At 37.9% G+C, this 16,294-nt stretch overlaps 1 protein-coding gene across 3 annotated transcripts in view; it reads right to left on the bottom strand.

Moving 5' to 3' along the window:
• DLC1 (DLC1 Rho GTPase activating protein) overlaps window positions 1-16,294 on the bottom strand; it is a 514,129-nt gene that overhangs the window by 424,803 nt on the left and 73,032 nt on the right. The gene's annotated exons all lie outside the window — the stretch shown is intronic.

Here is a 16,294-nt window from a genome sequence, read left to right as displayed (position 1 = left end):
TTGGCTGTTTGGTTTGAATTGCACCAAAGGTCACCAGGGAACTACTCATGCAAAACCTGAGCTACAGAGACAACAGTGTAATATATTAGCATGTGAAAGAGCTAATACAGACCCCAAATCACCAGGACACATTTACCCCAGGCAGTGACTAAGAAACTCCCGGGGTAATCAGTTTAGCTCATATTAACACATAATTCATGCATAAGAAGGCATACCACACACCATTTGCAATGCCTTTGGTTAAATGGGCTTCCCAGGTGGCTCAGATGGTAAAGTGCCTGCAATGAGGGAGATCTGGGTTCGATCCCTGGGTCGGGAAGATCCCCTGGAGAAGGAAATGGCAACCCACTCCAGTATTCTTGCCTGGAAAATTCCATGGACGGAGGAGCCTGGTAGGCTCTAGTCCATGCGGTCACAAAGAATAGGACACGCCTTAGCCCACTTTCGGGTTAAATATATTTACATACATCCCTTTGCTACTATGACCAGTTTGCAAGCTAGTACTGTTAAAGCTTAGAGAAGTTAAATGACTTGCTTAAGGCTACATATCTCAGGGTAAGCCTGGATTCAAAGTAGGCACCAATTCTAAGACCCAGAGAGGCAACAAACTTCATTGTCTCCATGGAATGAGATTCTACAGCCTCCTTTCCTCCCAGACACCTTTAATAGGTATAAAATCTAAACTCTTCAGGTAAGGATTCAGGTGAATCAAAAAGAAGATGTGAGCACAGTAAGACAATTGAAACAGTTCTTTAGGAATTTCAGTCTCATTCTGTTTGGCTTCCAAGGAGTTTAGTTTGTATATTTCTGTTAGAATTTGGCCATAAAAATTTTAAGTAAACATGAAAACCAAGCATAAGATAAGGTCAGGATATAAACACATTCCAGATATCCATCCATCCTCTCTGCCTTGAATTATTCAAAGCCTTAGTTAAAGGCAACAAATTACACCAATGTAAACGCAACCTTATAAAAATGACTAATCCAAATTGTGTCCCATAATGAAACCTAATGACTGAATTGTAAAATAAAAAATCTCATTCAAGAGCAGACACTTCTAGTTTCTACGCCACACAAGAACGGTCAGCACATAACATGGACTGGCTTATTGATTTCAGTCATAAACAAGATTAACCGCGGTGCTGGTTTTGGGTCACTTCAGTCTATTGAAAAGGAGTCTGACTGTCCACCAAAAATTTCAAGCTATTCTGACTAAGCACATGCCAGAAAGGTAAATATTCTCATCCTGTAAAGACCAGGAATGTATTAGAATTCTGGTACCCCAGACTGACCAAATAGCATTCTGGATGCTATTTGGTTTCCTTAGAGGTCAGTGTGTATCTTTTTGAAAATGGCCAGCATTCACATTTTCCATGTTGGCATTCATTTTGCATTCAAAAGAAAAATATAAAGTCCCTGAATTCCATGCATAAGTCATTATCGTGTGGGAGGCTACGGAAAGTGGAAAAAACGCATAGATGCAGGCCAGAAAATTTCTGCTTTCATGGGCAAATTTGGTTTGTAATAGGGCGGTTCTGTTTTAGATGCTTTCTTTTCTTTATTTTTATCCAGCATAGAAAGAGCAGGCTAACTTAAGAAATGCCAAGTGGTATTACTGTGTCATTTCTAAGCCACATTTACATTTAAGTTGAGGCTGACTTCTGGTTTTATTTCTTTGATGAAGAAGGTGAAAGAGTTTTATTAACCCCCTGGGGAACAGATTACATAGAAGTTTTGCCTTTAAGTCCTTACCATAATATTAGTTAACTTATTGCACTCAACTCTGGCAAGTATTTTTATAACATCAAAGGAAGACAGTTAAACAGTTCTGAGACAATCTAGATGTAAAGAGAGACTGTAAATTAGACAGGTTCATACACCATTAACTCCTTCTGTCCTAATTTCTTATCTAGGTCCTTTGGCCACTTCCAATATCATTCCTGTGAATTTATAGTGTCTTCATCTCAAAGACATAAAATTTTCTAATTTTCATTATGACCATCACCACTATAACGTGGACATTCACTCCAAATCCTGTGGTCTGATAGATTTTTTTTTTAATTATCTCAACGAGCTTTCTTATTCACAGTTCTTAATTAAATTCTGGTTTGTAAGATTTATAGTTAAAAATCTGTCTGCAGGATCTAAAGGCCGAAAACAGTATTAATTAAAATATGATTATTATTGTCTGGGCTGCCCAGAGGGTGCTAGGGGTAAAGAATCTGACTGCCAATGCAGGAGATGCAAGGGATGCGAGTTCTATTGCTGGGTCGGGAAGATCCACTGGAATAGGAAAATGGCAACCCACTCCAATATTCTTGCCTGAAAAATTCCAATTCCATGGACAGAGGAGCCTGGCGGGCTACAGTCCATGGGGTCACAGAGTCAGACACAACTGAGTGACTGAGAACATTATTGTCTATCACATATGAGCACCCAGGACTCATTTTCTAAGTCATCTGAATTGACTTGAATATGTCCTGTAAGATTCAGAAGTCTTTGTAAAAAACCTAAGTTTCTCTTTGAGCCTTCTCACCAGGCTGTCTTATTCAAAATTACATTTCTAACTACTGATGACTTACTTTGCAAACTTCTATTACCATTTTTTAAAATAATCGTTATTACGCAGTTTCATTCAGAATGAGCTCAGCTGCTCAGGGTTTGGATGAGGGATCTGGAAAAGTGTAAGTCATTCTAGGGTGTTGATTTTATGAAGTGAATTTCCATGGGGATTTTTCACTTTTTTAAATGTATGTGTTCAAACACCACTGTATTAATATAACAAGAAACCCTATGTACCTCTAATTATGTAATGATTCTGGAAAATATTTGTGAAATGTCCACATTTGCTTTTTGTGATGTTAGGGCATAGGATGTTTGGACACAGAGTGATTTAAAATGTATTATGTGGGCTCATTTTGTAACACTTACCACCCTTTAACATAAGCATTTTGTGGCATACAGTCTGTATTTTAAAATGAATCAAAGTTGAATATAGTACTAAAAACAATGGAAGATATTCTAGTTTGAGAATCCCTGACTTATTTCTGACATCAAGCTATCATGCTCTCTTTTGCAACTGCTTCTGAAATGAACACACATTTTGTATTTTGACCTGGCAGTGGTCCTCAGGGAAGAAGAACCCGATGGGAATCACTACTGCTGACACGATAGCCTGGGAGAACTCGGGGCAAATGAAGTACTTGTGGCTGAAATCAAGTGGGCAGTACCTTAGAACTGACAGCAACACTGCCTGATCATAGTCATTTATTCAACAAGTATTTATTTAGGACTGAACAGGCTACAGAAGGCTTCCCAGGTAGCTCAGTGATAAAAGAACCCACCTGTGAATGCAGGAGATGCAAGAGACACGGGTTTGATCCCTGGACTGAGATGATCTCCTGGAGTAGGAAATGGCAACCCACTCCAGTATTTTTGCCTGGGAAATACCATGGACAAAGGAGCCTGGTGGGCTATAGTCCATGGGGTCGCAAAGAGTCAGACACGACTGAGTGACTGAGCATGCATGCCTGGGCTGCAGACAGTCTGCTAAACACTGGGAATATAAACCTAAATATATATTAAGTTGTTTTGTCCTTTCAGAGCACAGATGACATATATAGATATACGTGCACATATATAAATAAATACACACACACGCACACGCACATGATTGACTCCTGGGTTGTTTTTAGACACCTTCACACAGATGCTGCATATTAACAGAAGAGAAAATAAAGGCATAACAGTACTGCTGGTTTCTCTGTATTTTCCTACTTTCTTCTAGACAGCTTGGCTAGAATTACTTCTGGTTTTCCTTTACGTCTTTCTTCTTAATTACCCATCCTGTATTAAATTTCTAGGTCATGTTTTTCTCCTACTACTGTTGTAATGCATATGTGCATATGTGTGTGTGCATGTGTGTGTGGGAAATAGTTACCACATAGTATGTATTCAGTCACTGGGAGAAGGAATGAATATTATAAGGGGAATAATCTCCTTTTAATTAAAAGTAAGTTAAGCTCCTTCCCTGATGGCTCAGTAGGTAAAGAATCCACCTATAATGCAGAACACATAGGAGACAAGGTTCGATCCCTTGGTCGGGAAGATTCCCCAGGGTAGGAAATGGCAACCCACTCCAGTATTCTTGCCTGGGAAACCCCATGGTCAGAGAAGCCTGGCAGACTACAGTCCATTGGGGTGGCAAAGTGTTGGACATGACTGAGCAACTATGCACACACACACGGATTAAATTCCCTAACATGAACTCTTGCAAGAATAGAGAATGCTCCTGAACCAAGAAAAGAACATTTCTATTAATACAATGGCCCATGCTGTTACTAATGTAAGGGTCAAGTTGGTGATATGGAGAGATGGGGAATCTGAGCATCCTATAATGATTTGACATCTTAATGGATCTTGGCCTGCCCTCGGGGAGTCAACTTTGCATATCATGCCACCCAAACACTTATTGAGTTGAATTAGACAATCAGAACAGGATCAACAACAGTCAAACAGACACAGGTCTTCAAATGTGTGCTCAGAATGGCAAAGTAAATCTTCCTGACAGTGAGCATGGGTGGAGGTCGAAATGGAATTCATTTTCTTGATGGAGCTGTCAAAGAACAAATCATCTAGCAAACTAAACTGTAGCACATCTGGGCACCTTCCACTGCCCCCAACTCAATGATAACATGAGAGGAGTGCTTTAACATGCAAAACTGGTGTCACGTATTCAGGAGGCTTAGGATCAGTGAGAAAGCCTGGGACAGACATGGTTAATCTCAATCCCTGTATGTAAATGCATGATGAACAAATAGCCAAAAAAAAAGAAAATCACATATTTAAAAAAAGCATTTCTATGAGTCTAGTCAGGGTAGCCAACTTTTAATAAAACACAATTAGCACTTATTCTTTAAAATATTCATGCTCTCTAATCCAAATTAGACAGGGTTAGAATTAGGCTTAAGGAGAGAGAAACCTCCTCCTCTCCTTAAGCCTAATGTTTTTGCATAACATGATGCAAAAATTTCTCACTATATGATCGTATGCAGATTTCCTTTTTTTAGTGGCAATCTGGGTCTATTCCTTCACAAAGTCATTATTCATCTACTTTTACATACTGTGTCAAAAGTTGGTAGTTATTCATTATCCCTCATCAGCTGTCTGTGGAAAAAACAAACTCCTATTAAAATCCTTTATTGATAAATTACTTAATAGAGCTTAAAATATTATATCTGAAAAAGCTTCTATGTCTTTAGGCTGTCTGGAAATTATCAACAGCCTTTTATATTATAGGGTAAACCACCTAGAATAAACTAAGTCAATGGAGTAAGTAGTACATCACTTTTTCCGGCAGACACATCTAAGCTTCCATCATTTTTGATCTTAAGAAAAAGAATGAAGAAATAGGTACCCAATTAAAACACTTTTTAAAATGTTTACCTATTTTCATGTATATATTAGTTTTACTGAGCTTGGTAATCTTTTCTCCTTCTTAGCTCTCAGAGTCAAATATGTTCCAGGAAGCAAGTATATTTGAAAATTAACACAGTCAATCCACTAGAAGTCAGCTCATCGGAAAAAAGAAAGCTGTTAAAAAATTGCGAATTATTATTTCTGAGTTATCCTATTTTTACCTCCAGCTTCCTCCTATATAATGTAGCCGTGTGTGTGTGTGTGTGCGTGTGTGTGTGTAGTCACTCAGTCCGATTCTCTGTGACCCCATGGACTGTAGCCCGCCAGGCTCCTCTATCCCTGGTAGTTTCCAATTCCCTTGCAGGGAGGAGCTCAGATACTGGCAGTGTCTGACTTATCACCACTTTATAGCTCAAGTCAGCCAGGTTTGCATATTCCCAGAACATTTTCTTAAATAACCACGTGTAATGTGACTAAATCTTTTAAAATGTCATGATATTTGCCTGATATCACTAAAAGTTTTCTGGAGATAATTGGTTTCCAAGAGATCCCAGAATTAACGCAGTCTTGGGGGATAATATTGTATCATGGATGCAGTTATTTCTAGATATCTACATTTCCTTTGGGATTCCATGTTTTATTTTCTTTTTTTATGTACATAGTCTTCTCAATAAGTGTTCCATTTCATGCAGATCCCTTTGAGCATCTAGAACTACACTGTAGCTTAGGTATTTCTGCAAATAAATTCATTAACGAATGATTAATTATTTCACATTTTGACTTCATATCTTTTCTGCAAACTCCCTTAAAACCAAAGAAAAGTATTGCTTTCGCTCTGAACTTGTTGCACTTGAAATTTTTGATGCAACAGGAAGCAGCTTAAAATTAAATTTTATATCAAATGTTTTATTGTCTTTTTTTATGGCAAAGCAATATGACTGAAATGTGATTTCTGCCTTTTTGTAAAAAGATACTTCTATTCCACAACAGACATGAATTATAATGCTTTATCATCAGCATAGTGAGATGTGGCTTTGCTTTAAGTGGTCACTTTCTATTTTTAGCTTTGCTATCATTTCTAAGAACACTCCAACGGTAGACATAGTAATCACTAAATATAAATAAGAGATAGGGCTACAGCAACACAGGTGCTCAAACAGCTCGGTGACAACATGATCCTGAGATTTCAGCCATTTGATAAGTACAACTTTCACTGAAATCAGGAACATGAAATCATTTGAGAACTCAGTTACTTCTGTTAGGTTGGTCTCCCATCAGGGATTGATGCCTCTGATATCAACTTTTGTCCTCTGCGGTAGTGGTGGTTTAGTCGTGTCCAGCTCTTTGCGACCCCATGGACTGTAGCCTGCCAGGCTCCTTTGTCTATGGGATTTTCCAGGCAAGAATATAGATCATCTCCAGATGATCTTTCCAGCTGAGGGATTGAACCCATGTATCCTGCATTGCAGATGCTGAGCCACCAGGGGTATCCTTCTATATTTAATATCTATCATTCTCAGCTTATTTTTTTCATCTCCTTATGTATATTTTAGATTGTTTTTACTACCAACTGTCCCCAATACCCAAGAAATAGTTGGTGCATTAGAAACTTTTGATGATCATGGTAATAGTGATAGTAAAAAAGCTTCCATGTATTAAGTGTTTACTGTGGATCAGGCCCTTGGAGAAGGCAATGGCACCCCACTCCTATACTCTTGCCTGGAAAATCCCATGGACAGGAGCCTGGTAGGCTGCAGTCCATGGGGTCACTAAGAGTCGGGCACGACTGAGAGACTTCACTTTCACTTTTCACTTTCATGCACTGGAGAAGGAAATGGCAACCCACTCCAGTATTCTTGCCTGGAAAATGCCAGGGACAGAGGAGCCTAGTGGGCTGCCGTCTATGGGGTCGCACAGAGTCGGACACGACTGAAGCGACTTAGCAGCAGCAGTGGATCAGGCCCTGCATTTGGTGTTGTCCTTTCACTGTCTCCTTAGTAACAATATTCATGAGCAATAAGTACTCTATGTAGTGGGTACTGTTATTATCCTATTTTATACAGAGACGTTTTGGCAGGACTAAGGAATACATCAATGTCCAACACCTATTGGTGGCTGGTGTTTATTATCTCTATTTTTTTGTGAGGGCAAGATGTCTGTTAAACAATCTTTTTCTTTTTCTGGTGATTTGCATTCATTACTTAGGTTCTGTCTTCCCCAGTTTTATCACTTCAAGAATAGGAATAATGAAAATCATTGACAGAAATAGTAATATTGGGCTACAATAATAATGATGAGCTGATAATACATGTAAAGCACTTAATCCATGGCATAGTGCAATAAAACTAGATACTAGAAGACGATGACGATGATGAAGATGGTGACAGTAGTAATTCCTTTATTTTGACAGATCTTAGCTGCAGAATCCTTAACTGAGGAGGAGCTGGAACTATCCTTTGTATGCCCATGTTATTTCAATACAGATGAGTGATTTGACAACAGAGTGAAATGCCATTCTTTCTTTCTCGATTCATTTGACCTCTGCTTTTTAAAAAAAAAAAAAAAAAAAAACAGAAATTTGTTTGTTATACTGTATGTGACCCAACTGGCACATTCAAAGTCTCATCTGATGCTCAAAATGACCCGGTGATATAAATATTTACAGTATCTTCCAGATTTTACCAATAAAACGCAGAAGCTCAGAGTAGATATGGGGCGTGCTTGAAACCACAGAGCAGATTCAAATGGCAAAGATGCAAGACTGAGCCCATTTTCCATCTCTTCCCATGAGCTTTCCAGTACACCACCCCATTTAAATTGTGGAAAATTCACCAGTGCTCTGCTCTCACTGGCCTCATGTAACTTTTAACTTTGAACTATTTTTGGATGCTCACGCTTCCCTCTGGTTCTTAATGAACTTGTAATGTCATCTTATGAGAGTGTTGTTAACCTCTGGCCTCAGGCTCTGATGACTCTTGCCAACCTCTTATTTTCTTTCCTCTTTAAAAATTATTATTCAGTCATTACAGGATGTCTGGAAAACTTAAAAAAAAAAAAAGTCTCACAACACCCACTCTTCAACATTGGTTTTCCTTTCCTTTCTTCTTTCCCTCCTATTTACTCCACAAACATTTACTAAAAAACAGGTATTGACAGTACCTGACACACTAGATATTTTGCTAATTGCTGGGAATAAAAAGCAACACTTACTGAATTTCTGATCTTGCTTTCTGCTCTTCCTACTTTCTTTCTATCTCATTTCTACTAATGGACTGATTCCCTCTGGATTATCTGAACTGTATCGCTAAAGCCATTCTGTTATTTCAGTCTAAGACAACCTTTTCATACATAGAGGTCTTCCCTTGTGGCTCAGCTGGTAAAGAATCCACCTGCGATGTGGGAGACCTGGGTTCCATCCCTGGGTTGGGAAGATCCCCTGGAGAAGAAAAAGGCTACCCACTCCGGTATTCTGGCCTGGAGAATTCCACGGACTGTATAGTCCATGGGGTTGCAAAGAGTCGGGCATGACTGAATGACTTTCACTTCACTTTCATACATACAAGCAGTTACAACTGCTTTTTTCAATCCTCTATCTTCTTTCATGAACAAGTTCACATACATGCTGTTTACACTGCCTTTTTTTTTAAACACAAAAATTCCTATTCAATATTTTCAAGTTCACTTATTATACTTTATAATACACTGAATCAAAATAAATAATCTCTTTTAAACTAGGTCTCAAGGTCCACCTTCATCTTTATTCTGAATAACTTCCTCAAAAACTAAGCCCATCTATTTCTCAAAACTCTATGAGCAGACCAGCAGTTTAGTGCCAAATGAGAATGGCAGAAATACATGCTGTATTTCTGTATCCACACCAAAGACAATCTGAATTTGGGCTACTCTATAAACCTGTTTGACTTAAATTGTACAAACAAGGGCCTTATCATTCACTTGGAAGAAGAAGGCTCAATATACTATTTTCTTAAAATCTGGAGGAATTTTCCCTCTTTCTCTTTAAATTCTGATGTAAAATTCTTAACATTTATTCAAATAATAACTGATCTAAACCTAAATCATCACTCATTTGGAACTTTGCTGTACTGTAATGATATCTACAGAGAGAATTCTCATTGTAAGATGATACTGATGCCAATTCATTCATTCTCTAAAAAGAAAATGAATGAAAGGATGGTCCAGTGGCTAAGACTCTGCACTCCCAATGCATGGGGGCCTGGGTTCAATACCCGGTCACAGAACTAGATCCTACAAGCCTCAACCAAGAGCTCGCATGCTGCAACTAAAGATAGTACATGCACAACCAAGAATCAGCACAGTAAAAACAAAACAAAACCGAAAAGACAATCCTATAAGACTCTTTCTCTATAAGTAAGATTAAAACATGCCTAAAGCATTTGTGGGCCTTCCTGGTGGCTCAGCGGTAAAGAACTCAGCTGCCAATGCAGGAGATGCAGGTTCAATCCCTGAGTCAGGAAGATCCCCTGGAGAAGAGAATGGCAACACACTCCAGCATTCTTGCCTGGAGAATCCCATGGACAGAGAAACCTGAAAGGCTTCAGGTAGACTCAGTAAGTCTACCCCATGGTCCCCAAGACTCGGACCCGACTTGCTGACTAAACAAAAACAGGGGTAGGTATGGGTAGGGGCTTCCCAGGTGGCGCTAGCCATAAAGAACCCACCTCCCAGTGCAGGAGACATGAGAGATGCGCGCTCGATCCCTGGGTCAGGAAGATCCACCAGAGGAGGGCACAGCCCCCAGCTTCAGGATTCTTGTCTGGAGAATCCCATGGACAGAGGAGCCTGGCGGGCTACAGTCCATAAGGCTGCAAAGAGTCACACATGACCGAAGGGACTTGGCACGCACATATGGTATGGGCGGACTTGGATAGGGCCAGAAAAATTCTCTTTTTTATTATAACGTACTCAAGAAAAAATAAATAAAATGATATACTACTCTCTTTTACTAAGCCCTTTAGTTAATCATGCAATCAGTTATACGGGCTATTGCTTTACGTGTTTATTCCTCATTCCAATCATGTAGAGGGTAGAGACATTGGAAGTGTTGAATAGCTTATCTTTTAAGTGGTAATAACATCAGGAAATCCAATCTGGTTCATAAAAATGGGGGGAAAAGGGTCACGACTCACATTTTCTCTAACAACATGGGATGTACTAAAAATGAAACATGTTAGTTTTATTAGAAAGGCCCTTGCCATGAAAAGTGCAGTGTTTCAGCATGATCAGCAACATATACTGTCATATATGAGGAATGGTACAGATGAAACAGCCAACTCCTCCATTTAACACTGCACTGGTCAGCCATTTATTTATATACCATAACAAATTCTGCATTCTACAACTAAAGGACTTTGTAGAAGGCTCAGAGTAGATATATGAACCAATTAAAGGACTAAAAATAAGCTGTTGAAGGCATGATGAAAAGAAGTGGGTTTATTTGGCCTCAAAATGTACACATATTTTCACATGTCCATTTAGCCTTTTCACATTTCCACTCAGGTAAAAATGCATAGAACTGGAAACAGGCTATAGCAATGGAGATTTAGGTTATTTAAATAAAAACATGTCTGGGTGTGTAAGATTCTTAAACTGATTCCAATGGGGGGCAGTAAAATCTTTCCTGAACGTCACTGGTTGGGTTGGGTTATAATGATACCATTTAGATACAAAAATATGAATCAGACAACCTCCTTTTTAACTCTATGTTTTTAAGAAACATCAGTTTAAAATTAATATAATTGTTAGCATATGGATTGATTTCCTGGGCATAAACATGAAATGTAACAAAACGGTCACAAACAAGTTACTCCTTTAAAGTGTTTGTTGAAGGTAGAAGAAAACTTTTGCATTTGAGGAAATTTCATTACTTAGTAAACTTGATTCTTTTTTAAAACCAGGAATTTTCTTTTCCCCCCATGCTGTAATACTAGTGGCAGCTGTAAGCCTTTTTTCTTTTTAAGAAGCATTTCAATTTTTAGCTCTTGATAAATGTTGATTTTTTATTTTTTATCACTGATTTTTGATCAATGTAATTCTGATTGGTTAGTTTTTGGATCAATGTTGTCACACTTTTGATACCACATTTTGCCAAACATTTAGTATTCATCCAGAAGAATTTATTAAAGGAACACAAGTTTGATGTTAAGCTGACAAAAGTAGCAAAACCATATAAATTCACCAAAACCCATTATATCTGCTTTTTGGATTATTATATACATTGCTTCCCTTCCAATTACAACTCTGGAATAACTATGAAAAAAAGTATACTGACAAATTCCCAATAGAAATTAAAACATAAACTTAGAAAACAGTAAAAAAAAAAATAGAAGAAAGAAAAACTACACTGGCACAATATATATGGTCTCTGAAAACGTTGAATCTCCCTGCCTATTCAAAAGGGCCAGAATATTCTTAGAAGCATGAAGATCCCAAGCCATGAAAGATACTTGAGAGAGGTCTAGGTGTGCCCAGCTAGTGGAGGTGAAGGTTAGTTCTATGTCCCACAAAGATTTGTTCTGTATGAAAACTTAGGCTAACATGGCCATTTGGTACTCTTTAGCATCCTTGTTGAGGTTAATATAACTTTCTCTGAAATTCTCATTTCCCTGTATCTTCAGTCTATTCAAAAAATGTTTCCTCTTCTCTTTAGGCTGAAAGCTCATGCTCTCTCTAGCTTCTCTTGTTGTCCTTTCAAATGCTTTTATTGTTCTTAGACATTGTCTCTTGCGCCCTCTGTTCGCCTGGAAAAGGTGAAACTATCTGTGTCCAGATTTCTTCATCTCATAAAACTTCTGCTCCAGTTAAATCTCTGCCCTTTGAGAGTCATTCCACCTGACTCCTTATCCTATACTCCAGCATCCAGGGCATCGTCCTCAGTGTACCGCTGGAGGGGGAGCGGCAGGGATGGGAGTCATGAACTCGTTACCAAGGCTTGTAGCCTTGAAGGGATATCTGTTCAATTTCTGTTAAAATACGAGTATACTTCTCATATTTGTCTCTTTAAAACTGAACCACTGGAAAGCCTCAGAATACTTATCGAGTGACATACTTAATATCTGTCCCCAAACTCAAGCAATATTTACTTTGTATTTGCTATATTCATGGTACTGTTCAGTGCATGTAGGAAATATCATTAAACACCCCCCAACCAAAAGGATAAAAAGGACTTTGCCCTCACGGACATTAAAATGGAGGGTAGAGGGTTAGTAAAGCACAACAAGCATAAATACATAAATTATCTAGTATGTGAATAATTACTAAGGGAAGCAGAAAATGCAGAGCATGATAAAGAATATGAGGAGTGAGGGACAATCATGTTAGAGAATTAACTAAGGGATATCAGGGGAAATCTCTCTCAGGAACATTTTAGTAAAAGTTTTAAAAGGAGAGGGAGATGGCCATATAGATATCTGAGGGTCATAGAGTCTAGGCAGTGTAAACAAGATCTTAAAAAAGAGTGTGCCTGGTAGTTTCCCCAAATAGCAAGGAAATCAATGAGGCTGGGATGGAAGGAGGAAAGGGTAGAGAAGGACAAGATGCACTCAGGAAGGTAAGGAAGAGTGAGTGAGTTAGGTGGTATCTTGTAAGGACTTTGGCTTTGATTCTGAAAAGTGGTGCCCTGGCAAGGCTGAGTGGCAAGATCTGCTTTACATTGGAATGGGGTTACTCTGGCTGCTGTATTAATAGGCTGAAAGTAACTAAGGGCCAAAAAAGGACCAGGTAGGAGGTTACTATGGAAATCCAGTGAGAGACATGAAGGGCTTTGATGGAGGTGATGAGAAAGGTGAACTTTTTTCAGTGTGTGATGCCAAGAGATCTTTCCTGAAGAATTAAATGTGCTACATAGGAAGTAAAAGTAGAGATATCTTGGTGTATTCTGCATACAAGGTCTTTATCAGATGATTTGCAAATATTTCTTCCCAGTTTAGTTTGTTGTTTCATTTTTTAACAGTGCCTTTTATAAAGTGGAAGTTCTTACTTTTGAGAAAAGAAAAATATTAACAGATTTTTTCTTTTGTGGATTGTGTTTCCCATCTCAAGGCAAAGAAATTAGGTTTCATCGCCCGATCTAAGATCACAAAGATTTTCTCCTATATGTTACGCTGGAAGTTTTATGGATTTAGATTTTACATTTAGGCTCTTTGATACATTTAAAGTTAATTTTTTTATATGCCATAGTAAGAGGGTGGATTAAACTTTTTTTTTGTAATGAGGATACCCAGTTGCTCCAGTGCCATTTGTAATAGCTTTCCTCCACAGAATTGTCTTTATCCCTTCAGGATGGGGAACACATGTATACCTGTGGCGGATTCATTTTGATATTTGGCAAAACTAATACAATTATGTAAAGTTTAAAAATAAAATAAAATTTAAACAAACAAAAAAAAAACAAAAACAAAAGAATCAATTGACCAAATATGTGATGTTCTATTTCTTGACTCTATTCTGTTCCATTGACTTATTTGTCTATCTCTTATGCAATACCACATAATATTCATTACTGTAGCTTTATAGTGGGATTTGAAATAAAGTAGTATAAATATTCTAACTTTGTTCTTCTTTTTCAAAGTTGTTTGGATAATCTAGGACGATTACACATGTATATGAATCTTAGAAGCAGCTTGTCCATTTCCATGTAAGTGCTTGCTGGAATTTTGATCAATTTAGGGCAGAAGTAACGTCTCAATAACATTGTCTTCTGTTTCATGAACACAATCTGTCTCTTCTTTTATTTAGGTTTTTGGTTTCTCTTACAAGTGTTTCCTTCTTTTCACTGTAATATAGTTTTGCACATTTTTGTCAGATTTATCTCTAAGTATTTCATAGTTTTGAGAATATTGTAAATGGTATATTCCAAAAATTCCATTTCCAATTGTTTATTGCTGTTACATAGAACACACTTTATTTTTGTATGTGAATTTGTATCCTTCAAACTTGCAAAACTAATTTCAGTAGCTTTTTGATGGTCCCTAAGATTTCCAACATAGATTATGTTGCATGTAATTAGATAGTTTTGCTTCTTCTTTTTCAACGTGAACATTTTAATTTTTTAATTAATTAATTTTGGCTGTTTTGGGTCTTTGTTGCTTTGCACAGGCTTTCTCTAGGTGCAATGAGCAGGGACTGTTCTTGGTTGCAGTATATGGGCTTCTCACTGCTGTGGTTCTCCTGTTGCTGAGCACGGTCTCCAGGCACACAGGCTTCAGTAGCTGTGGTTCAGGGGCTTAGTTGCGCCACAAAATGTGGAATCTTCCCGAACCCAGAATTGCCTGCATTGGCAGGCAGATACTTTTCCACTGCACCACCAGGGAAGTCCTGTTACTTTTTTTATTTGTTGTTGTTGTTTTACTCCACAGGCTAGAATCTGCACTACAATGTTGAATAACATAGGTGAAAGTGAACAGTTTCGTCTTGTCTTGGGTCTAAAGAAGAAAGCATTTGGACTCTTACCATTAGTTATGATATTAGCTGCAAGGATTTTTTTTTTTTTTTGGTAGATGTTCTTTATCAGATGAGGGAATTTCCTTCCATTTCAGTGGTTCTCAACCAGGAGTAGGATTTTATTTAATAAGGATGTTTCCAGATGTTTGGAGATATTTTTTGGTCATGCAACTGAACAGAGTGGTGCTTCTGGCTCCAAAATATACTGTAATGCACAATTACAGTTTGCCACAACAAATGATTATCTGATCCAAAATGTCAGGTTCCCACAGCAAATAATTATCTGACCAAAATGTCGACCATGTTGAGGTTGAGAAACCCTTCCCTACTTCTAGTCTGTTGAGAGTTCTTTTTAATCAGGAAATGATACTTCAATCCAAAAAAGATTTTTCTGAATAAGATTTTTATTTTTTAGTCTGTATAAAGTTTTTATAAGTCTGTTAATAATGCTGCATGTCATCAATTGATTTTCAAACTTTAAACAAATCTTCCGTTCCTGGCATAAACCATTGTTGTTGTTCTTCACTCGCTGTCATGTCTGATTCTTTGTGACCTCATAGACTTCAGCATGACAGGTTTTCCTCTCCATCTCCCGGAGCTTGCTCAAATTCACGTCCATCAAGTCAGTGATGCCATCCAACCGTCTCATCCTCTCTTGTCCCCTTGTCCTCCTGCCTTCAATCTTTTCCAGCATCAGGGTCTTTCCCAATGAGTCAGCTCTTCGAATTAGGTGGCCACATTTTTGGAGCTTCAGCTTCAGCATCAGTCCTTCCAGTGAATATTTAGGGTTGATTTCCTTTAGGATTGACTGGTTGGATCTCCTTGCAGTCCAAGGGACTCTCTAGAGTCTTCTCCAGCACCACAATTCAAACACACCAATTCTTTGGTGCTCAGCCTTCTTTATGGTCCAGCTTTCACATCCATACATGACTACTGATAAACCATAGCTTTGACTATATGGACCTTTGTCAGCAAAGTAATGTCTCTGCTTTTTAATACACTGTCTAGGTTTGTTGTGGCTTTTCTTCCAAGGAGCGAGCATCTTTAATTTCATGGCTGCAGTAACCATCTGCAGTGATTTTGGAGCCCAAAAACTTTGTCATGATGTATATTTTCTTACATACTATTGAATAACTTACTAAAATATTGTTAAGAATTTTTGCAGCTATGTTCAAAAGGGTTAACGGTATGTTATTTTCTTGTTATCTTTGTTGTTGATTTCTAATTTAATTTCATTATGACTGGAGAATCACTATGGATGATTTGAATTTTTATTGAGTTGTTTTATGGCTAAACATATAGTTCCTTTGAAAAGAATGTGGGTTTTTCTTTTTTAGTAATGTTTTTATAGATAAAATACATGATCAAAATCTAGAGAACTGAAAAACTTTCACCA

Source organism: Bos javanicus, chromosome 27, assembly GCF_032452875.1.
Source record: "Bos javanicus breed banteng chromosome 27, ARS-OSU_banteng_1.0, whole genome shotgun sequence".
NCBI classification, from domain to species: Eukaryota; Metazoa; Chordata; class Mammalia; order Artiodactyla; family Bovidae; genus Bos; species Bos javanicus.
Note: the sequence above shows the minus strand (reverse complement) of the source record. Positions and strands in the feature narration are given on the sequence as shown.